The 26580-nt window shown below is 34.4% G+C and overlaps 1 protein-coding gene across 1 annotated transcript in view; it reads right to left on the bottom strand.

Moving 5' to 3' along the window:
- Positions 1–26580, bottom strand: part of Pde9 (phosphodiesterase 9) — a 1302013-nt gene that overhangs the window by 563729 nt on the left and 711704 nt on the right. The window lies entirely within an intron of this gene.

Raw genomic sequence — 26580 nt, 5'->3', positions numbered from 1 at the left:
AAACATACAGGTGGTGATACCATTATTGATATTAAAAAAAGACTTTAAATTTTTAGAGTAATTTTTTACTACTATAAGGCTATCCTCATCTACATTTATTTATACTTCTGAGCTAAGTATTCCTATTTTTGTTCTTTTTGCTATTTTGCCTCTATATTATCATCTCTTTCTATCAAATGATGGCAGTAATAATTGTTTTTGTGACAGCTCTGAATAAATCAATATTGTCTGGTAATAGAGATTTCATAACCAGGATGTTCTTCTTCAGCCAGATCCCCTTCTTTCGGTAGTCTAAGAAATTTCGAAAATACCAAAAACCGATCATATTATGAACGAATTGGTATTGCACAGAATGGAAAACGCAGAGAACTTTTGACCACCGTTAAAAGAAGAAAAACAGCATATAAGGGACACATATCAGAAATAATAAGTACGAGTTATTGCAGCTATATCTATTGTAAACATATTATGCTTCAAGTTTTTGAGAAATGGCAACGTGGAGCAACGAAAGGAGAAAGAAAAATCAAAAACTTACGTTATGCTGATGACACTGTTATATTGGCGTCATCACCAGAAGAACTGGAACAAATTATGAATAGGCTAGGCACGGTGAGTACGGAATATAGTTTGAAAATAAATATGCAGAAACCCAAAGTGACGATCATCGATAGAATCAGAAACAACCAGACAGAGATAAGAATCATGGCAGGTTACGAAGTGGTCAGGCAATTTAATTACTTAGGATCCATTATTACTAACAGTGGAGGATGCGAAGACGAGATCCATCGACGCATCACAATGGCCAGATCGGCAACAGCCAAACTCACAAAAATTTGAAAGAACACTGACATTACAAAAAACACAAAATTGTGCCTTGTTGGAGCATTGATATTTCCCATCGCCACCTATGCTTCAGAAATTTGGACAATAAAAAAAGCCGATTAAAAGCATATAATAGCATTTGAAATGTGGGTCTACCGTAGAATGTTGCGCATACCATGGACCGTCCATCGCATAAATAACTCAATTCTAGCAAAACTTAACATAAAAACTAGACTCATCACAACTATCAACCAAAATATATTGAGATATTTTGGACATATAACTAAAAGAAGAGAAGGCATGGAGAGAATGATAGTTGAAGGTAACGTAGCGGACAATATATCCAGAGGAAGATCTCCTGTACGATGGTCGGACCAAATAAAGTAGTTGACTGGTTACTCATTCTCCGAAGCAAAACAACATGCACAGAGGAAAGATAATTGGACAGAAATAGTCAAGCAAATTACATGATGCCACTACATCCTTACGAAGGAGAACAGATTGAGGAGGAGGAGGATTGCAGCTAAATATGAAGGGTAAAATTTAAAGAAAAGGGGAAAGCGATTCGCGACTGGACCAGGTTAAACATACAGACTCTTTTAAGAAGAGCAGAAGAAAGAGACAAATCTGCAATGGTTATAGTGTAGCAAAATACTGGGGTGTGTAGGAGGAGAGAGGTATAAGAAGAGTGGTCTATATATATGGGATAATATTGATAGAAGTAAAATAGATAACAATTAAGTAAAGAAGTAAAAAATATTGAACGGAATGTGGCTAGGCTAGCAATGTAGGCAAGAGAATGACCACTAGAAACTCAAGGATGGATACGGCCAATTTGCATGCCTTTTAAAGACAGTAAATCAGGAAAATATGTATGATGGATAGAAAAGAAGATATGAAAAATGAATAGATATAATGAAAATTAACAAAGAAAACAAATTGAGGGCGCCAGAAGAGGGAAACTACTCTAAAAAGAGTAACGGTCACTCTTCCAGGTATCGTATACTGCTAATATTAATTAAAGTTAATGTAATAAACAAAAATGCTGTAAATGTAAAAAGGTAAGGAAATATTAATAAAAAATTATATGCAAAACAAATTCAAGTTTATTAAATATAACTTCTTAGATTTTGACAATCTCTAAGTTACCAAAAAGTATATGAAAATTTCACAATATTTTATAACGGAAATGTTGAAAACAACTATAACAAAAAGTTGAAAACTACACAGAATAACTCTGATATAGAGTGTACAACCTACATCTAGGTTAAAAAACAACCTTAAACAAAATAATGCTAACGTTGGAAGAACGTATAGCCAAGTAAATATATCATACTAACCTACAATATGACCAACAATATTGTTAAACACCTCTAAATTCAAATATAAACAAAGTAATATATATAAATGGAAACAAGCCAAGTTAAACAATTGAAACGGTCTATTATCCTGTAGGGATAATAGCCAGAGTTAATAACGCAAGATGAAATATAAAAAAAATTAGTTAAGTAAACACATAATGAAATAATTAAAGTTAATAATGAAATAAATGGTTAATACAAAAAAACAATGGAAGATAATCTCTGGGTAGAATTTGAGCTCAAACTTATCGATACCTTACACCAAGGGGAGTTATATTAATTAATATATATATATATATATATATATATATATATATATATATATATATATATATATATGTTATAAAAAAAACTATAACTGGTGAAACAAGATATATATATAGTTCTGAATCAAAAACCAACTGTCCTCCTAGGTGAAACAGTTGTCTGGAAGGATACTCCCGAATGGCTTCGGTGTCACAGCGAAGTCCTCCTTGAGGTCCGAAATTAGCACGGAGCTGGTGCTAATTGGCTCAGTTCCGATGATTACGGTCCTGCCCTACCTCTAGGTGCAGGCTGGAGAAAAAATGAGGGTGGAGTAGACAATACTCCCTGGCTTGTCCTAATGACCCTGATTCTTATAGAGTTGAAGTGGTACTCTCCCTCGGATGTTCTGAGGGAAATTTATAATTCCATGGAAGGTGGCTGAAAACAATTCCCCGTTACTTCTAGTCTCAATATTGATAAAAAGAAATCAAAGAAGAAGTGAGAAAAGTTTCTTTCAGCATAAGAAACCAGAACAAAAAGATAATTATAGTAGATAAAAAAACCCATCCAATCGGATGTAGCGTGACCTTGCTTCACATAGAGTAAAAATATAATGGCCTTGAACAAAATACTATATTAAAATATGAAATATTGAATCTGAATAATAGATATTCATTAAAATATCTGTGGAAATTGTAATAGATGTTAAAGATTTACGGAAAATTCAGAATTTTAATCAGATTCATTCCAGAATGATTGTAAGCGGCCATACTATGCTTGAATTCGTGACCCAAAGTCATTCTGAATACCTTAAGGATGTGGGAACAAAAAGTTAGTTTTTATAATATAAAAAAAATTATTATTTACCAGATAGCTACTTAATTCCGTGCTAGAAATCTCACTTCAACCTCCCGAGTTTCCGAAAACACCGTCAATTAAATTGTTATGGTTATACTTAGAATATTTAACTTCTTGAAGTGAAGGAAATTCTATGCATTAATTGGATTTTCTTTCGCTAACTACCACCTTTGTACCACTTCAAACTCTCGATCAAAAGTGAATTTTAATTCACATTTAAATAACCAAGAAGAGCCAGTTTCCACTTCCCCTAATCTCCTGTCATCTCTTTGGTTCGCAATGGTACCAAATTAGATCAGAGTGACAACTTAAATTATTAAAAATACACACTTAATGGGCAAATGAACACTTAAAGTTAGGCAACCCATACTACATCTCTGAAATTATTTTAATATAAATTGTTTATTATTTTAATATAAATTGTAATAAAAGTAACGACTGTTAGAATAGCCAACTCTTATTAGTAGAGTCGACACCAGAAGATAAATATTATAGATCTTGGATCCTTCATACAGCATTAGTTCATAAAAATGACCGAATATTATAAAAAATGTATGTGGTTGTGTTATGTAAAACCACTTTTTTGGTCAACCTAGCTTATTTGTAATATTCTGCTACAGACTCATATTCATTTTAAAATAAATATTTGTTAAAGATAAGTTATTCACTCCATATGACAACTGCTAACTAAGACAGACCAAAAGGTATAATTGACAAAGTCATCAATAAGTTAAGATATGCTGATGGCACAGTTTTTTATGGCTCGTAGATGATTTATAGATAATTATATCAGCGGTAACAGGCCATACTAAACAAATAGGTTTAAAAGCTCACAAAGAGAATCAAATGGATAATCGTCAGCAAAAACCAAAGTTAGCTAACGATCTAATTAATATCAGATAGATGTGGAAACAATGGAGAGAATATAATCATACAATTATTTATGACAACTGTGGACTTATCTTATAAAATCAAAAACAAAACAGAGCAGTCCAGAACATCATTTAGGAAGATGCAAAAAATATTAACAAATAAAGCACTTATAATTTCTTTCAGAATGCGGTTATTACTTTGTTATGTCTGTAGCATTCTGCTTTGTAGCATTGAAGCATATACTCTCACTGAAACAAATTGTAAAATAATTAAGGCTTTCGAGATGTGGGCGTACTGCCGCATGTTGTGGATATCGTGGATGGACAGTGTAACAGCGCAGCGTCTAAACAAAAAGAGAGAGGTTTTCAATATGATAGACAGAAAATAATTAAAGTATTTCACATACGTGATGAGAAATTGCAAATATGAGTTACTATATGGTAGGTTATTCAGGGAAAAATGTAAAGAAAATATGTTTCTGTACGACAAAGAATATTCTGGCTCAAGAGCCGGCACCAATGGCATGGAGTCAGCACCATAAATTTCTGTAAAAAAATTCTCCAAGTGTTTAGCGTCATCACTGATAGTTACATATTTTTTCATGTCAGTAATAATCGTATAGGATAGCTATTTCCCAAATCCGCTTAGAATATACAGTTATAATTTGAAAGCAGAAACAGTAAGATCTATTTTAATAAGAACGAGTATAGACGCTACCGAGTGTGGTTGCCACTTTTAATTAGTTTAGAGTACTAACTGTCACCTATTTGTGTTATAAAACTTAGTTTAAATGTTAGACTATAGCAAATGCCGCTTAGTATTATATAGTGATTATTATTAAAGACAACGTCGTTGGTTTATATCCTATTTAGTTACCTTTAACTGTAAGAGTACTATTGTGTTGACCAACTTGTGTTGAATGACCAACTTGAGACAAACAGTTCTCCCCCCCTTAACCTATTTCAGTAGAGAATATAAAGTGTAAACGGATGCCAAAAATAGATCACTTGAAAAAGAGGCAATCAGCCGAAACAGCTGTAGTGATAAGAGTTTAAAATAAATTTTGTAGAAGTTTTGGAAACAAAGTTTTCAATGTTTTATTGTTACATAAAATGAATTTCCATCAAGTAACGGTCAAATCCATCAATTATTGTGTTTGTGTTTATTTTTCGCGAACTAGTGTGAATTGGACAGTGAAATCTGCGGCTTTAAATAGGTGAGATAAAAAATTTATAAAAAGACTTTGACCAGACCTGATTTTAGTAACAGTTACAATGTTAGTCATTAAATTTAACATTTGTTATTTCCTTTAATCTTTTATTTCCACATCCTTGGGGTAGATTTTTGTTGGTCATCTTTAAATATTTATTTGGCAAGATAAAAGATCGGTCCTCATGATAAGCAGTGTACCTCAGCACATGAACGAATTAGTCTCCACTGGGTCAAAGGACAGGATGGGCGAAAACAAACTGAAGCCAAAATCGGTAATAGATTATAACAAAGCCAAAAAGGGTGATGATATTTCTGACCAGATGTCTTCCTATTATACTTGTCTTCGGAAGTCCATCAAGTGGTATAAGAAGGCTATGTTCAAAGTTATTCTTGGAACCTGTGTGGTAAACTCATGTGTAATTTACAACAGAAATAAACAAAAAAAGATAGACATGCTAAAATTCAGAGAAGAAATAATAGATAAACTTCTAGACTGCGAAGACAATGAAACAGAAGCAGAGGATCATCAGGATGTAGATGATCAAAGAAAGGGCAAGAAAAAAATAACTCATAAACTGAAGAGAGTCGAGGGAAACTTTACAAAAAATCGCAACAGATGCACTGTCTGCTATGATAAGATTCAACGAGAAAAGGGGACTAAAGAAGCCAGACTTGAAACTCAACGAATAATTACTTACTGTGACAGCTGTCCAGATGCACCGCCAATGTGTTTGGATTGTTTTAACCAAAAACACGCATAATTCGCTGACAGTGTCTTTACTTTTGAAAATTATTTTAGTTATGTTTTAGCTGATTTTATGTTAAAGTTTGAAGCTAGTTTTAAGAATAATAATAATATTTTTATTTGTTTTTTTACGACATACATTGATTGCACAGACTAAATTTCAAAAAAAATTGTAGTTTGCGTTGCATCCCCCAAATTTGTAACAATCACGAAACGAACTTAGGGTCGTTTATACACAACCTTTAGGTACAGCCGTAGACCACTATCTATTTCCTTCACACAACCGTTGAGTCTGTATGATACATACATTGATTGCATAGATTAAATTTCAAAAAAAATGTAGTTTGCGTTTCATCCCCCAAATTTGTAACAATCACGAAACGAACTTAGGGTCGTTTATACACAACCTTTAGGTACAGCCGTAGACCACTATCTATTTCCTTCACACAACCGTTGAGTTTGTATGATACATACATTGATTGCATAGATTAAATTTCAAAAAAATGTAGTTTGCGTTGCATCCCCAAATTTGTAACAATCACGAAACGAACTTAGGGTCGTTTATACACAACCTTTAGGTACAGCCGTAGACCACTATCTATTTCCTTCACACAACCGTTGAGTTTGTATGATACATACATTGATTGCATAGATTAAATTTCAAAACAAATGTAGTTTGCGCTGCATCCCCCAAATTTGTAACAATCTCGAAACGAACGTAGGGTCGTTTATACACAACCTTTAGGTACAGCCGTAGACCACTATCTATTTCCTTCACACAGCCGTTTAGTTTGTATGATACAATATATCGTCACTATGCCATGTACCATATACGGTACATGCCGTCTGTTGGCGATGGCTGGCATGTACCGTATACGGTACACTTCGTCGCGAACGTGTTAAAGTGCTAATTAAGCTCTAAATGGTAGTAAGATCACCGTTCTAATTTTTTGAGCATGTTCCACCAAGACCAGTTAGGTCCGCTGTGCTAGAAGATATTATAATGTCTAAAATATGTAGCAATAAAAATCCATAGTGTTTATATATCCAGGACAAAAAAATAAAAAACAGATATAACATAAACAGATGAATAATTTGCACAGGTCAGCATAGAAGGTAATAAAGAAGCAGAAAAAAAATGCGCACAGTATAAAACAAGCACGGTCAGTAAAACATTGTTTAAATAAATACTATGTGATATAAAATTTTGTTGTTTAAGTCGAAGGTGTCATTTCTATTGAGACAGGTGTGATATCAATGGTAATCCAAACTCATGACATAACCATACAACAATGGATATAGTACGTTGGTGTCAAAAAACCAGCAATCGTCTCAATGCAAACAGTCATAACTAAAAGTCTAGGACCTAATAGGTTCTGACCTATATCTGGCAAATAGAGCTTATTATGGATTACAATTTTTTTTAATAAGCCTAGTTACAAAAAGAACGAAACTAGTGATATACAGAACTCTTGTCAAGCCCATCCTCACCTATGCGTCGGAAACATGGACGATGACAAAGAGCAATGAAGAATGTTTAAGATATTTTGAACGTAAAATCCTCCGGAGGAGTACAGGAGGGCGGATTATGACGTAGACGCTATAATTTCGAGCTTTACCGCCTGTATGACAAACCTGATATTATTAGGTCCATCAAAATAAACCGGCTGCGGTGATTAGATCACATAGAGGGAATGGATGAGATGGAGGCGCCAAAACATATTTATAACCAAAGAATAGATGGAGTGAGAAGGAAAGGCAGACCCAGTGCACGATTTAAGGATCAGACTTGAGAATGTTGGGAGTACGAAACTGGAATGCCAAGGCGAAGAATAGGAGAGAATGAAGACTTATCCTTAAGCAGGCAAAGACCCACCATGGGTTGTGGAGCCAATGATGATGATGAATAGGTTCTTACATTCGTACCTGTTTTCAAATATCTTAACTCGGTGTTGAACTAGGACACACTGCCTTCAATACTAGGAATTTTAAAATTCACTATCAAAAATATGACCAATAAAGATTTGGATAGGCTCTACACAAAAACGTGAAATTTCTAGACGATCTTGTAGAAAAACTATTTTAAACCTATGAGGATTAGTTTCAATAGAGAGCTAATTTTCTTCGATTGTTGTGACTTTTCCTTTAAATTAAATAAACTATTAAGCAAAACAAGTTATTTAAAAAACGTAAAAAACTTATTTATTTTATCAAAAATAACATAGCTAGACGTTTAAGAAATTTTTTAATAGTGTAGCACAGCTTCACTGGTTTGCCTATAAAAACGGAAATTACTCCAATCTAATGAAAATGTCATAAACAATTCGTCATTTGACACTTAAAATGCCAGCAGTGGCCTTTAATTAGAGGTCAACATCATAATGTATGCAAATACACTTTCAAAAGCATCAGGAATCCGATTGGTGGTTTGACGTCAGCTCTATATATTTGCGTAGATAGCATTAGATAACCCAGCCAAATGTACAGGATTAATACGATTGTAAATTTCCGTATAAGCTATACAATTTTCTAATTTATTAGAATTTTAGGATGGAAACTAAGAAATACATTGAAAACTATGACAACTAGTTAATTTCAGAAATTACGTATAAAGGTATTAAAGAACTAGAATTACCAGAACTTTTATGTGTTAAAAATATAGTTTCCACTAAAAATGTATACGGAATCCTTTTTTGTTTTATTTAAAACAAAACTCATTATATCTCATAATTAAGACATCAATTCACAAAAGAAACAAACACATATAAGAGGTAGGTTAGGACTGCTTACTCTTTTAGTTCTATTTTAGAGACTTGTTTTTATTCTTCCTAATTCAGGCGAGACACGTTTATCTATGGCACTTGTAGAGGACGTTTATACCATACCCTATTATTTCTCATTAAACTCCAAAAAGTTTTGTGGCTTTAAATAAGGCTAACAGTTTTCTTAGTGTAGTTTAAGGAATTTGTCTGGTTCAATCCCCAGTTGGTCGGATATCTTTGTAGTTCCTTGATAGTCTTAATTTTGACCGGAATAGCCGCGTTGCTATCTGTATAAATGGTGGTTCTGTTTGCTTTGTGGTCTTTATTTGGAATTTCTTTCTATAGTTGTGTTAATCTTCTCAGTGAAGATTAGTTCTGTTGTCATCCCTTCTGAGTTCACTTCAAAGATGAATTCTTAAGTACAGTCCCAGTAGTATTTGTGTGACTATTAAATATAAAGGGTGATTCATTTATAGATACTTTTTTTGGTGGGGATTTGATTGAAGATCGTGCATGAATACTAGCAAACTGACATTTCGCTTTTGTTCAGTATTGTTTGACATTTCATGATGGAAAGACTTAGCCCGGTACAGCGTCTAGAAATTATTAAGTTGTATTTTGAAAATGGGAGTTTTGTGGGGAATATGTTTCGTGCGCTTAGAGCAATTTATGGTCCACATAATCGGCCTACCGAAGGTACAATTCGCTTTACGATTAGTAATTTTGAAACCTAGTTTTCATTATTGGATAACACGCGACCAAATAGACCACATTCAGCACGTACTGAAGAACATATAGCGGCGGTAACGGATAGTGTACTCGAAATAATGAAGAATCGATTCGTTGCCGTTCTCAACAGCTTGGCTTGTCTTATGCAACAACTTGGCGAATTTTATGTAAGGATCTTGGTTTAAAAGCATACAAAATTCAATTAGTGCAAGATTTGAAACCGACCGACCTTCCGAGTCGTCACCGTTTCAGTCGATGGACTCTTGATAAGCTTTCAGAAGATCCACTGTTTTCGAGAAAAATTTTCTTTTCAGATGAGACCCATTTTTGGCTTAATGGGTTCGTTAATAAACAAAATGACCTTATTTGGGGTGATAAACAATCCAAAGAGGTTCAAGAGTTGCCATTAAATCCTAAAAAAATGATTTTTTGGTGTGGTTTATATGCTAGTGGAATCGTTGGTCCATATTTCTTTAAAACAGAGGCCGGCTAGAATGTTACTATGAATGGAGACCGTTACCGTGCCAGCCATGATAACGGACTATTTGGTACCTGAAATTGAAGCTCGTGGTCTCAGCGACATTTGGTTCCAACAAGATGGCGTCACTTGCCATACAACCCGTGAAAGCATGGCTTTACTGCGAGAACGATTCAGTGAACAAATTATTTCACACTTTGATCCAGTGAATTGGCTGCCTAGATCTTGTGACATCTCACCTCTAGACTCTCTCTTTTGGGGCTACCGAAAGTCCAAAGTCTACATGAATAAACCAGATACGATTGAGGCATTGGAGGCCAATATTACTCGAGTCATTGATGAAATACCAATCGAAATGCTGGAACAAGCCATTGGAGAATTGGAACTTTTCATGGCCAACATTTAGAAGAAATTATCTCTAAAAAGTAATTGTAAAGAATGGTTCTTTTGTATGATAATTAATATTTTCAAATAAAATTTATTTTTTTCATTGTTTTTTCTTGTTGAAAAAAGTACCTCTAAATGAATCACCCTTTATAATTCGGCCTGACAAGAATTTTTTGCTTAAGTCTCATAATCATCATCATTCAGCTTTCATTTATCACGTCCACTGCTGGATATAGGCTTCCCTTAAACTTATCCATTTTTTACGATTTTCTGCTCTTGTGTATGTATGTTGTCAGCCCACGTCAGGCCACGTATAGGTGGTCTTCCTCTACTACGTTTGTCTGATCTTGGCCTCCAACTTGTAATTTTGCTCATCATTGTAAGCCATGCATCCTCGTTACATCGCCTGCCCAGTTCCATTCAGTTCCACTATGTATTCCACAACATCAACAATAGTTTAAGTCTCAGGATGACCTAAAGGCTACCGCTGACATATATAATTCCAACGGGGAAGACGAGATAGTATCCACAGATGCCGTTCTTATGCACGTAACTTTGTATGGTGGTGAAAGAGGTCACACAAAATTTCAAAGATCTCTTATTCCACCAAGTACTGAACCATATAAAACTGCCGTTCATATTATTGATGTGTAAATTTAATACCTTTGGTTTCAGTCTTCAGGTTTTAGCTACAACTCGGCTGCAGTTCTAGAGTCACGTAGCCCTGTTTTTTGTTGTTAATATGAGTGTTCCAATTTAGTTTATAATCCAGTATAACCCCTAGATACTTGACCTTATTGGATCTTTCTAGCTCCTCACCAAATTCTTTCAGGTCTTCCAGTCGAATAATTTTTTTTTTTATTTGTAAATGCCACTAGTTTAGATTTGAGGGAGTAGGGAGTGAGGGAGAGTACAACTTTCAAATTCATTACCTTTTGTTATTTTTTAAAGTGATTAAACAACTTCAAAGTTTATTATTTTGGTGACCACTGCTCTTACTGCCTCCATTAGCTTAACTGGATTTTTGTCAAATGTTTCTTTTAATAACTCATCAAAGTACTTTTTTCATCGCTTTTTAACATTATTTTTATGTAGTTGTATATGAAAGGAGAATTTTTTATCCATGTATCACTAATAAAAATATAACCATTAAAATAAGACAAAGAAGGTAAGACACAAATATTGGGTTATTGTGAGTACATTTTTTTAAACGACTGCCTTGAGCAGTTTATGGTCTAATATAATCTATATATAGCTATTGTAACATCGACAGAAGAAATATAACCTCATTTATATGACAATTAACTACGCGCTACGGTATATACAGTACACCATGCGTGTTAAGTTGGTTGCCGTTTCTGAAAAATATTTTCTGCGTTTACGGCGCTCGACGTAACCTATCAGTATAGTATCAACAGTCTGTTACAGTCGATACGTGATTTTTAATCGAATAGTTGAGTTGTGATAAAAAATATCAAAGTGAGTTCCCGAACGGTGCTTTCAGTACACCACGCCCATAGTTATATAAGTAAATTTAACGAATGTTAAACTTTAAATTACCTGCAAACGAGTTACTTTCTGTGTAGTAAATGTTACATTGTACTTTTTATACAAAAATGTGAAATGGAAACTTGGGAGAAATATTTTTTATAGGGATCGAGTGCGTGTTTGAAACCCTAAAAGTCTCACACAAGATGAGCTTAGAGCTATAGCTGAAACATTGTTCGAAGAAGAACCTGAGGAAGAAGTTAGGGGAGAAGAGGATGCTAGTTCGTCAGAAGAAAAGGAAGAAATTACGGAAGACAACGATTATAACACTGAGTCGGAGATAGAACTAAATGATAAAGAGTCTTCTGATTTAGATAACGAGAGCGATGGTGAGAGTTTAGAAAGCGATGAAGATGAGTATTTTATAGCGAAAGACAAACAAACAAAGTGGTATAAATATTTAGTGGTGTGCAAACGTAGCAAAACTTTTAGCAAAAATATTGTAAAAATACTTCCTGGGCCAAAGCTGAGTGCTGGAGATATTACCAATGAGGGAAGTGCTTTCGAAAAAATTTTTAGTGACGACATTATTGAAAATATAGTTGAGTCTACAAACTTGAAAATTGTAAATATGCGAATAAAGTATAACGTGCCGATACGGGCTAAAGACACAACAAAAATAGAAATTATGGCATTTATCGGACTACTACTTCTTGCAGGAACTAAAAAGCAAAACCATACACATTTTCTTGAATTGTGGACTAAAGACGGAACCGGCTCAGAAATCTTTAGAGCGTGCATGAGTGCTGATCGATTTTGATTGTTGCTTGCTGCTCTAAGATTTAATGACAAAAATAGTAAAGGGATACGCAAGGAAACTGATAAGATTGCTGCTATTTGAGTTACACTGGATCGTTTTGTGGAGAACTGCAACAATAACTACTACTGTTTAGGAGAAGAAGTAACAATTGACGAAATGTTAATACATTTCAGAAGTAGATGCAGTTTTATTCAATGTATCCCGTCCAAGCTTGCAAAGTATGGGTTAAAAGTATTTGTATTGTGTGATGCCCAGACATTTTATGTTACAAATTTAGAGGTGTATTGTGGTAATCAGCCACAAGGACCTTACAACAAATCAAATAAACCTACTGATATTGTACATTGTTTACTTCAAGACTGGAAAGGGAAAAACCGGAACTTGACATGTGATAATTGGTACACAAGTTACTCATTGCCCAATGATCTTTTGAAAGATAAAGTAACAATGGTTGGCACACTAAAGAAAAATAAACGGGATTTGCCGTTGGAGTTCCTACCACATAAAGAAAGAGAAGTTGGATCGTCTCTTTTCGGATTTCAAAAAGAGTCAACTATAGTGTCATATGTCCCTGCAAAAAATAAAGCTGTGCCTTTAATATCAACCATGCATATTGATTCTGCAGTAGATCCGGAGAGAAAAAAAACGAAATACAATTTTAGATTATGATACCCACAAAGGAGATGTCGGCACAGTAGGTAAAATATGCGGTACATACTCGGTATCAAGAAGAACGCAAAGGTGGGCGATGGTTATATTTTTTCAGCTATTAAACATCGCAGGAATTAACAGCTAAATCCTGTATAATTCTGCAAATATAACCAATCCTCAAAAATATAGAAGGATAATTTTAAAGGAATTATCTTTATATTTGTTGAGACCACACCTTTCAGAATGAGCTGAAATACAGAGTTTGCCCTTAGATTTAAAACTATTCCTGAAGAAATATAAAGATACTGTAGTGGAACAAGAAGAAAAAGAACCACCAGCAAAAATACGAGAAAGGTGCTATTGCTGCGGAAGGCGTAAAAATAGAGTGAAAACCATTTCGTGTCAGACATGCAGGAGATTGGTTTGCAAAGAACATTCCACCATTATTTGTCCTGAGTGTATTAACTCAAATAATCAGGAAGAAGACGAAAGTGAATAAAGACTTGTATGTGGTAATTTTTTTACCTAGTTAAAAATTTAAAAATTTTCGCATATAATTTTAGGTTGGTGTTTCAATATGTAATAAATTACTGTTTTCGTTTTTTTTCACTGGTTTACCATTTTGAATTATTTTTTAGTTTTATTTTTTATTATATTATAACTAATTATTGATTAAACACAAGTTGTGCAATTTAATATAGTTCTAATTATTAAAGAAATTTTGTTTCTGTAGCTATTTGTAACTGGTGTATAGAGTAGACCGCGCCCGTATTTGAGATTCATGGTTGGGCGCCCGTAGTTAAAGGTTAAGTAAATATTTTTAGTTGGTACAACGAAACTCAACTCTCTTAAGTAAAAATTATTTCTTAAGAACAAAGTTTGATTTAAATCACGTTGGTGGAACTGGCCGTAAATCTAGCAGGCTATTGTTTGTAAATAGTTTTCGGTTAGTGCTTTTGTTGTGTTCACAGAAAGACAGTTATAAATTGTGTGTACGCGCCTATGAAGTTATAATTTTAGATGCTAAAACGGACGTTTACTACCCCTCCTATCGATATTTTGCTATTCATTTTCATAAGTTGTAATTTTTGTATCATTATTCATTCAAACGTGAGCATGTAAACATCGCTATGGCAAAAAATAAACATTTTGTCAAGCTATTGTTGTATATTATTTTAAGTTATTAAAGTAATACTATTTGCTATTATATCTTACGGCAAACTAGCCGTGGGTTAAGACACACACTAAGGTTTGTAATTTTGTCATATCATTTCTAAATTACAAAACTGATTGTTTGCAGATAATGGAATATTTCAATAGATTTGATTTCTGGATCAATCTTGTTTTGCAGTTCTTAAGTCGTGTTTGTTTTATGCTCTATATTATTAATTTAATTATTATTTCCTTTATTCCACATTTTTATTAAGCATTCTTTATAATTATAAGTTTTAATGTCTTGTATTTTTTAATATTGTCAAGTATAACACATTTAAGACCTGCTTAAATAAATGCATAGTTATCAAATACAAGATTTAAATTAGATTATTCGGAAAACTTTTCCCCTAGTCAGGAAAACCCTTTTACCGTTTCACGTACTTTTGGGAAATGAACCGAACCACGCGGGATCGATATGGATCGCACCAAATTATTTAAGGCTGATCGCCTTTGTCGGTTATTTTTTTTAAACGCGAATCATCGAGGGCATTCACCTGTCCGTAAAGGGTAGAGAAGGGTTTGAGTGAGCAAGTAACGAGGGTATTTTTACTGTTCCCACTACGAGTGCCGCTAATCAAACAAATTAGGTGTTTACGCTGATCCGGGAATAATTCCACGAAGTTTTAGACGTAGATCGTGTGGGTGGTCACACCCCTAATGACCGTATAAATCACTAAATTGACACGCAAACGGATTACTATGCACTTTTATTATGGGGTTAGACGAGGACGATTCGTCCTTGAGTATGTCATTAAAGTAGTTGTAACTCATTAGTTAATTAAGTACAATTTATATTTAGCTTTTTTATCTATTTAATTTTCCAACGGTGTAGTCCTGAAAGTTTTTTTCTAATTATAGCGTCTATTATATAGCATCTATCTATATAGTCTATTTTAACATTTAGCTAGCCTTTTTTATTTAAAGTTTTAGCTACCGAGTTAATGTATTATATTACGTTCCTTGCTTTGCTTTTTTAAATTTCTCAAACTCAATTTCAGCAAGTCTAAATCTTTATTATTATATCTTATTTAGAGAGAGAGACACAGAGAGAAAGAGAGACAAATTTATTGTTTCTAAAATGAGATACATTTATAAAACACAACATAACACAGTCCAAACAAAGTAATAACAACGATATAAAATAGCGCAACTGCCCTCAAAAAATTCCGTAATACTGTAACACTTAGATAATACAATCTTCTTGACTGCTCGATGAAATACAAATATTCTACTTAAGGATCTTGTATCAAGTGGTAGGTAATAGGTACTTACCTCTCTTTTCGGTGTTAATAAATGATTTTCTAACTAACGTAGAAGAGGGAATTGGAAGAGGAATAATACATAAGTTGCACGAGTGTTATAAAAAAAATCTCTCCGAATATCCTCTTCATGTTTTTTTAAAAGTTAAATACACTATTTCAAGTATATGCAAGGAAGTGGCACGGTACCACATTTAAGGAACAAAGTTCTGCATTATGTCCAAACTTGAATTTGTGTAATTATCTGAGTGCTTTCTTTATATAATTATGTTGTATCCCATTTGTAATTCTTTCTTCTTACAATATATCTCGAAAAATTCCACTTCAGTTTTGGCCCTGCTTCACTCGTGTCACTTACTTTTTATTTATCTTTGATTCAGTCGTTTCTTCTTGTGTCTTGTAAATATACGAATGCGATAATAACTTAACTTACAAAAGAATAACAGAAAGTTTTAAGAAGTGGTGACTTATTCCTCAACCTAGTCTCCTTTTAGCTCGATACACTTTACCCAGCGACTCTCCAACTTCTTTAACCCGTATGGAAAATACATTTTCCAGAGGTCTGCAAAGTAGTGCTTCGTAACACCTTTACTTGACTTAAGTTTCTCCCCTGCAGGTGACTTTTTCAAGTTTAGAAACAAAATAAAGTCGCACGGGACCAAATCTGGAGAACACGGTTGATTTGGCAGCAGTTTATAGCCCAATTTAACCAATTTGATTGTGGCAACGGCAGATGTGTAAGCTAGTGCGTTGTTATACTGTTTCTTCTATTAATGGGGCATTTTTTCTGAAATTCGGCAAATCGGCCCAATGATTTGGCATAATAGAGTCCTCTTACCGTTTTGCCTTTCTCCAGGTAGTTGGTGTAAATCATTTCTTGTGAATCCAGAAAACAGTGTCCATGTTCTGCCGGCCGATAGGACAGTTCGTTGGTCTCTGGTATGTACCAGTGGCTTCATCATCGACGGTTGTGAAATGATGTAGAAACCTATTCGAATATTGCTTTAACAGCAATAGTAGCGCCAACGCTACTCTGCAGTAGTGTCACAGTTGCGCGTTATGTTCGGAGTAAGCAAACGTGGCATCCATTTGAGATATCTACACTTTGAATTATTTCAGCTATCTCGCGCACCTTAAATCATCTATCTACAAATACAAAATCATAAATTGTTGTCAAGCTGGATTTAGAAGAGGACGAAGTTGCTGTGACCAAGTGCTGTCCTTAACTACATTTATTGAAGCTGGCTTTGAAAGACGCGAAAAATCTGCCATAACATTTATAGATCTCACGGCTGCTTATGACACTGTGTGCAGAGAGGGCCTTATTTATAAGCGGATGAAAATCATACCTTGCCTCAAAACTTGTCAGCTGATAAACAATCTACTGACTAACAGACTGTTTCAGGTATATATGAATGATACACAGAGTAACGTTAGAAAACTTAACAACGGCTTATCTCAAGGCTCAGTGCTGGCTCCTTTATTATTTAACCTTTATACAGCAGATATACCTGAAACAAAATCGAGAAAATTTTTTATGCTGACGACCTGGCCCTTGGCTTCCAAGATAATAGTAAAGAAGCAGGAGAACGAGCTCTAAACGAGGACTTAACTACACTAAGTAACTATTTTAAGAACTGGCGCTTACGTCCTAACACAAGCAAAACTAAAACCTGTCTCTTTCACCTGTCGAATCAACTTGTAAGCGATACTCTTAATGTAACTCTAAATGATACAGCTATTAAATATAACAACAACCCCAAATATCTAGGCGTCACACTTGATAGAACACTCACCTTAAAAAGTCATCTTACAAACGCAGCCGGTAAACTAAGAACAAGAAATAACTTAATATCAAAACTTGCTGGAACTTGGGGTGCTTCTGCAGATACTCTTCGGACCTCTGCTCTAGCTTTGGTTTTTTCAGTGGCAGAATACTGTGCACCACTATGGCTAAGTAGTGCACATACAAGCAAAATCGATGTCCAACTTAACCAAACCGTGAGAATAATCACTGGAATAATAAAATCAACGCCAGTGAGATGGCTACCTACTCTGAGCAATATTGCTCCACCAGATCTACGCCGTACAGCAGCATTAGTGAGAGAGTACCAGAAAATTGTAGCCAACGTACAATTACCAATACATCAAGATATCCCAGACATCTCAAAAGAGCACTAGCGACTGAGATCTAGAAATCCTCCAATACGATCTGCCCGAAAAATTGGTAATTCCTATGATATACATAGGCAATGGACAACCAGATGGATGCCAACAGTAGAATCGGACTATATTAAGATATCCACCCCAACTCAGGGTTTCATTGGATCAAATCTGCCCCGGTCCTCTTGGGCAAGGCTTAATCGTATACGTACCGGATATGGTAAATGTGCTGATTAGCTGTTCAGGTGGGGTCGTGCAGAAAGTCCACAGTGCGATTGCGGACAATCTAGACAGACCATAAGCCATTGTGTTTCATTGTGCCTACCTTGGAAACCTCCAGGACTTTGCGGAATGTTCCCCAGAAGAAATTGAATGGCTATGTAAATTGGACATTAATATTTAGTATTTAGTGTCATTCATTCTATCTTTAGTGTTTAAATAATATATTTATTATATATATATATATATATATATATATATATATATATATATATATATATATATATATATATATATATATATATATATATATATATATATATGTATATATTATTGTATTTGTATATTTCTCGTACTGTGAAAGTCCATACGCTAAATAAATAAATAAATTGTTGTCAGGGTTTCTTCGTTGGTAGCCGTTTTCGGTGCACCTGGACGTGGTTTATCAAAAACTGACATACAATCACATTGATACTCCTTAAACTAATTTTTGAAGATGGCCATCAAAGAAAAAAGTTACTGTACAATGCATCCAAGCGCCATTAGCATTAGCAAACATTAGCTTTCTACGAAAATGTACAACTCGATAGTAAATTTCTCCACCATTAGATGACGAGGCTAAGTACTTATCGGACCTTTCTCTGATACCCAATGTAGCTACTTCTATTGCTCTGTATGCTATCTCAAGTGCTCTTTTATTTCCTTCGAAAAATGAACAGAATCGGGTTTTTTTAGAAATGACACATATACAGAAAAATAAAAAATATATAAATAGAAAATCGAATATTGACAAATTAGATAACATTTACTGTTACATATTAACATATTAACAAACAATTAGCATAACATTATAATCTCATTTTCTATCGACATCCTAAAAGAAAATTTATACCTGCTTCAGATAAATTGATTCAGGCAAGTAGAATCATGCAGGACTATAAGAACGATCAGTTATTAATAGATTTGAAAGGACAAATGTGTTTTAAGAAAATATGTCTCTGTCCTTTCAAAAATAAATATTCATTCATTCATTCATTCATTCATTCACTTGACTGTGAATGGGTCTACTTGCAGTACACCTACCGCCTGAATACAATATATTCAGAAGGCTGTACCGTCAGAATAATAGTTTTTTAAACCTAGATCCTTTTGACCTTTTTAATCTACGCACTAAAAACAATCATTGACCGAACTTTCGTTTAATTTGACCGGGGCCGGTTTTCCATAAGAATATCAAACTGCAGCACTTGGATCTTTACTAGACATAGTGAACACGTACAAAGTAGATGTTTTAGCACTGCAGGAAATGCGGTGGACGGGAAGTGGCACTCTTGAAAAGAGAACCCATTTCATATTTTATAGCTGCAATAAAAGCCAATATATGGATTGAGTGGGATTTATTGTAGACTAAACAACGAAAGGTTTTATTGTTAACTTTAAAGCCTACAGTCGAAGAATGTGCTATTTGCGCTTAAAAGGGAAATTCTTTAATTACAGTTTGATCATTGCACAAGCCCCAACTGATAACAGAGCAGAGGAAATAAAAGAACAGTTCTTTAAAGACCTAGAGAAAGCCTACAGAATATTAATCCAAAAATGACATCAAGATTGTATTAGATGACATAAATGCAAGAATACGACGAGAGCGAGTTTTCATGTCCACGATAGAAAAGCATAGCCTACACAACATCAGTACCGATAATGGATTACGACTGGTAAATTTAGCAGCAGGTAAATATGACAGTCGCTAGCACCTATTTTGAACACAAGAATATACACAAGGTAACCTGGACCTCTCCTAATAAAAAAACAAGTCAGATTAATCAAATTCTAATACAATCAAGGCATGGAATAGATGTCATAAACTGCAGAAGTTTTAGAGGCGCAAACATAGACTCAGATCATTGCCTATTAATCTCAACATTGAGGGCTAGAATTTCAAACACCAGTAAAGAAAATAAAATGGATAGAAAAAAATGGATTGTGCCAAAGCTGAAATGCGAAATATATACAGAAATAAACAGTTACTATGAAATAGAAACAGAAAAGGAACAGAAAGATGCTTACCCGACGAACTAGAACAACTGTAGAGAATTGTCAGACAAAGAGAAGAGAAGAAAAGAGGATACGTAAAAAAAAAAACAAAACTACTTAAATTAGGAATTTTAATATATAGAAAACTTCAACAGAGAGTCAAGGCAACCACAAGACAATGCAGAAGTCAGAATGGCGACCTATTATCAACAAGGAAAGATGTATTGAATAGATGAGTGAAACACTTTAACCAGACAATTAATATAGAAGAAGAAAAAGAAAACCTGAAAAACAAAATAGATGAGGTAAGGGAAAGAGACAAGAGGGAAGAGAAACCACCAACGATTCTTGAATTTTAATATGCAGTTAACAAACTAGCCAAAAACAAATCACCCGAAATAGATAATCTCCCAGCTGAACTGTATAAAGAAGGTGACATTACAGTAGCTTATAAAAGAAATATGAACACAGTAATCCCTCTCCAATGATAGATATATGGAAATACTTTGCACCATATACAAAAAAATATATCTTTGAATGCGCTAACCACAGAAGAATTACGCTTTTAAATGCAGCGTCTAAAATATTTTCCACAGTACTATGTCACCGCATGGCACCATATACAGAACGGATAGTAGGAAAATACCAGGCTGGTTTTAGAGGTAGTAAATCTACAATTCATTGCAACATTAAAACAAATTTTAGAAAAAACACAGGAATATGGCATTGATACTTATCACATATTTAGAGACTACAAAGCAGCCGACGACTCTGTGAATAGAAGAGAAACGTTCAAAACAATAAAAGAACTAGGAATACCAAACGAGTTGGTAAATTTAACAAAACTAATTCTTGAAAAATTGACTGTAGAGTACGAATTCAGGGGGAACTATCTGACCCTTTTAAACAAATAATGGGCTGCACCAGGGGGGGGGAGATCCTCTCTTCTGTATACTGTTCAATCTGGCTTGTGAGAAAGTAATACGTATATCACAAACCACAACTATTGGTTCAATAAATAGTAGATCAGTGCTGATCAAATTAATTTTGTTGGAAAAACGGAAAACGCTGTACGACACGCATATGTAGCATTAAAAGCATCAGCTACAAAAATGGCTATAATAATAAACACCAACAAAACGACACATTTAAAAATAAGCAAGCAATCACAAATCCTACAGCCACTTGTTATATAAAACGGTGTCATCAAAGCAGATAATTAATTTGTATACCTGAAAGTTCTCCTTAAGACTTAAAATAACCGCAAATACCGCATAGATAAACCGCAGAATTTGCACAGGCAACAGATGCTATTTTGGGCTTAATCTCCTCCTTAAATCCACAATTATATCGAGAAATAAAATACAAAAATAAAACTGTATTATAACAAACAATAATACGCCCTGTCCTAATACTGTCACCTCGATGGAACAATTAAGGGTCTAACCACCTTCTGTTGTCTCCGGGTGCTCTGTAGAGCGCTTCGACTATACTGTCGAGAGCTCCTCTACTTAAGTCCATTTTCGGGTTATGGACTTGGAAAATATTTATCTTCGGTGTCTTGCCTTGAAAAAGGCAAGATATTTCTTACATGACAATTTCTTCGTCGAAATAAAACACCCAGTTAAGTTGAAACAATTCTCAGCCACAGAGTATGGAAAATAAATGCAGGAAGCAGAGCCCCGAGAGCACTAAGCTCCAGAGAGCCCGTGAGGGACTAACTTGGCTGACCTGAAAATCGCCAATATTTATATGCGCTGTTCGAGCGATAAATAGGGATTTCCAGGTCAAGAGCCAATGGGAAAATTCGAGGCGGGGCGATGCGCATCGAAATGCGTACTAGTCCACAGACTATGGCATTCGATGACAATACATGGTTCAGAGACCTGGACTTTACCAAAAAGTAATTAAAACATGTTAGGATGTTTCAAGAGAAAAGAACTAAGGCGAATCTATGGACCAGTGAATGACAATGGAGTATGGAGAAGACGATACAACTTCGAAAAGAAGAGGAAGACCAAGAACAAAGTTCCTCGGTAACATCGAAGACATGAGAAATATAAGAATACGTGCTTTGCCGAGGAAGGCGATGGATAGAGAGGACTGGAGAGAAATACTTGAGGAGGCTAGGTCCCACGCAGGGTTGTAAAGCCAGAATGATGATGATGATGATGATAGTTGCGGGGTCCTTTAAAGGAACCAAACCAATATTAAACACTGCATGTTTTTTCTTTGATGTTAAAAATATTAGACATTTATTTAATAGTGTAATAGCAAAATAATTAAGTCAAAATATTCTATTTTTATTTTCAAGTTACAAATTAAAGCCATTGTATTTGATTATGTAAATTTATATATGTGCCACAAATTTCATGCACGACCAAAGTAATTTGCAATAAAACGGATTTAATAAAACTGTAACGCAAATATACATTAATTTGTTCAGCTTTACATAATGCACCATAATATACAATAAAAACATCCAAACGCTTGTGGCACTAAATTTTAATAAGTAAGTTATTAACCGCAGCTTGAAACTAGATTCTAACAAAAATATTAAGGTTTAAAGAAAAAATATATCTTTTTAATTATTTCCATTTACATTTTTTGCATATACATTTATGGATGCAGCATCTAAATTCAAATATTGCTTTCATAAATAAAGAGAAGTCTGTTAAGAAACAATACTACTTTTTTATATTTTTTAAAATCGCAATAAAGAATAAAAAATCGATTCTTATGATGTTTATCCGTCTGTTTGTTCCTCAAGAAATTAGGGTAGTCGACACTTTAGCAAATAGAGAAAAATTGATAACGCATTCGGATTTAAATTCGAAAGTTATCTGGAGGAAAAACGAAACCAAAGGTTTTTTACTTTTGTTTTGGAAAAAGAGAACTTCTTCTTCTTCTTGTGGTGCCTATCCGTTACGGATGTTGGTTACTAGCATGGCAATTCTAACTTTATTGACCTATATTCTACTTCTTCCTGGTCCCCTCTTTCCGTAGACTTTCCCTATAATATAAGTTGCAGTAGGGTGTATCTATGATCGTTTCGCATTATATGTCCAAGATATTCTAGCTTGCGCTGTTTCATTGTGTAAAAAAAACTAGAATAATTATATTTAATAGTAAACTATGTATCTATGTATGTGATTATTTATTAGTTTATTAATATCTATTTATCCAATAATTTATCAGTCAAGAATACTTTTGAATATACCTTCGCCTTATTCCTTTATCATTTTTACCCTAAACTATTTGCATCCATTTCATTCCATCATGTTGATTATCATCTAATTTATGATTTTTCCATTGTCTTTTGTAATATTATAGTATTCTCCTTTTTTTAATTCCTGTAAAAACCTGATTATTTGTTACTGCCATTGTTAAAGCATATCTTAAGAAGTAGACTACCAGCTAACTCTCCATCTCTTTGGTGGTCTCCCCAGTGGTCGCATGCCGTGCGGTTTTTCTTCTAACGCACATCTTAATAGACTGTTCTCCTTTATTGTTCCTTCATTACGCCTTTTTCTTTATCCTTGCCTTCCCCATATCACTACATTTTGTACACCGCATTCTTCCCTGATGCTGACATGTATTTGGCTTGCGACTACGATCTTATTTATCTGCCAATGAGGTCCCTTACTGGATCATCATTATCGGTGCTTCTTGTCTTGGCCTTTACTCAGCAATACGTTTTGTCCATTGGTTGTCTGCTTATCTGGCCACATGTTCTACGCAATTTCCATTTTCGCGACACAACTTTTTTGATAGCATCTGTAGTTTTTGTTCTTTGTCTTTTTTGTTTAGGGTTCGGTCTCTCAGGGAGTTACCCAACCTCTGGTTCTCTATAGCCCTATAGAATATAACCAACCTATGAAAAGGTAAATCTTATGGATAGCCTCATTGGGCGCTACAAATTCAAAAGTAAATACAAAAAGTGGTATATGAGGCTACTCGATCTTCGTCTTGACATGACACTTGTAAATTCTTGGCTTCTTTTGCGTCGATGTTCCGGAGAAAAAGAGGCAGAGAATTGTTTGAAACATGCCGAATTTCGGGCTAAAGTGGCATATTGCTTATGCAACGTTGGAAGTAATCGTTTACTGAAGACAGGAAGGCCATCATATCTTGAAAAAAGAGCAAAAAAAAAAGAAAAGGTCAGCAACAACAACGTATATTCCTACAAAAGACGGAATGCTTGATGGTTACTCACACTGGTCATTGCACAAAGACACAAGACAGAGATGCAACATACCAAAGTGTACTTCTTTTTCGTATATTTAATGTTCAAAATGTGGACTATATCTTAGCCTGAACAAAAATAATAATTGTTTTCATAAAATCCATTCAACTTAGATATTTAGTTATTATAACATATTATACTTATTAATAATCTATTAAAATTTGTTTGGTAAAAATTTCCGCTATGTATTATACATGATACAACAAGATTTTTCAAAAAATAATGTTTTTTTGAAAGCTTGATTTTTTTCTATTTTTATGCATAAGTTTATACCTTAATGCAATTAAAAATATTTTTTTATTATACTACAAAAAAACAAGCATGGTAGGGTTAGGTGAAACAAAACACGGAAGCAGTCTATTTCTTGTGGTGCCTATCCGTTACGGATGTTGGCTACTAGCATGGCAATTCTAAATTTATTGACCGCATCTCGAAATAGTCCTGAAGTGATGAAGGAAAACCATTTTCGTAAGTTCTGGAGCCAAGATATTCTTTTTCTTCCTGGTCCCTTCTTTCCGTAAACCTTTCCCTGTAATATAAGTTGCAGCAGGTTATAGCTATGATCGTTTCGCATTATATGTCCAAGATAATCTAGCTTACGTTGTTTCACTGTGGATATAATTTTACATGTTTTATCCATCCGATGTAGAACCTTAATGTTTATTATTTGGTCCACCCAGGAGATCCTCAGTATCCGTCTATAACACCACATCTCAAACGCCTCGAGTTTTCCCATGAATGAATCGGTTAGTGTCCATGATTCAACCTCAAAGAGCCGCACTGTAAATACGTAGCATCTCAATAAACGGATTTTCGTTTTTAAGGGTAGGTCGTGGCTCTTAAATATCTTGCTTATTCTGACAAATGCTGACCTGGCTTTTTCAATTCTTTGTTTTATCTCAACTGATTGGTCCCATTGGTCGTTTATGGTGGTTCCTAAATAGTAGTATCGGGGTACTTGGAATATTTGTTGCTGATCTACCAGTAATTGACTAGGTGGAATATGCTTTTTTCTGATGACCATGTACTTTATTTTCTTGATGTTAATGTTAAAATCAAGACAGTATTCTTGACTGATTCTCCACAATTGCGTTACTAGTGTCTGTAAACCTTCTAAACTGTCTGCAAAGAGAATGGTGTCGTCTGCATATCTGATGTTATTCAGGCGCTCACCATTTATGAGAATACCCTCTTTCTAAGGCCTGGCTTATGACGTGTTCTGAATAGACGTTAAATAATAGGAAAGAGAGTATGCAGCCTTGTCGTACTCCTCTCTTTATTGCAACTTTTTTTGTTAGTTGGTCTTTCACCCGAATGGTTGCTAATTGGTTGTAGTATATGTTGATTACTCAAAGGTCTTTGTTATCCAGATCAGTTGCCTTTAGTATAAACATGAGCTTATCGTGCTTAATTCTGTCGAAAGCTTTCTGGTAGTCGATAAAGCATACATAAATATTGCAGTTGACGTCTCTACACCTTTGAAATAATACCTGAACCGCGAACAAGGCTTCTCTTGTACCTAACGCATCCCTGAATCCAAACTGCGTTCGTGAGATCTGTAACTCGCATTTCTGATAAATTCGTCTGTGTATTATATTTAAGAAGTTCTTAAGAATGTGGCTCATTAGACTGATAATACGATGCTCTTCGCATTTTTTTGCATTAGGTTTTGAGGTAAAGAAAGGAAGCATTACTAAGCCAAAAAGACATGAAGAAAAATAACCAATGGCAATTGATGACTTTCATCAATTGCCATTGAGATTGCCATTGAGATAAGAGATAATAATTTTCATTAAATTGGAGAGGATATTATTTTGAGTGATTTCAGTTTGACCATTTTACCTGCTGTTTGCAGATTAGTAAAGATTTGCATTTATAGTGAGCTGCGGAGTTGAAAACAGATAATCTTTATAAGAAGATATATGTCCCTATGTTAGTAGGTAAAGAGTTATAACAGTAATTTTTGGAAAATAAAGCGCCCCTCCCAACTATTTTTTAAATTAAATTTGAAA

The sequence above is a fragment of the Diabrotica undecimpunctata genome, chromosome 8 (assembly GCF_040954645.1).
Source record: "Diabrotica undecimpunctata isolate CICGRU chromosome 8, icDiaUnde3, whole genome shotgun sequence".
In the NCBI taxonomy this organism is placed as follows: domain Eukaryota; kingdom Metazoa; phylum Arthropoda; class Insecta; order Coleoptera; family Chrysomelidae; genus Diabrotica; species Diabrotica undecimpunctata.
The sequence above is the reverse complement of the archived record's forward strand: the minus strand, read 5'-3'. Positions and strand labels throughout refer to the sequence as shown.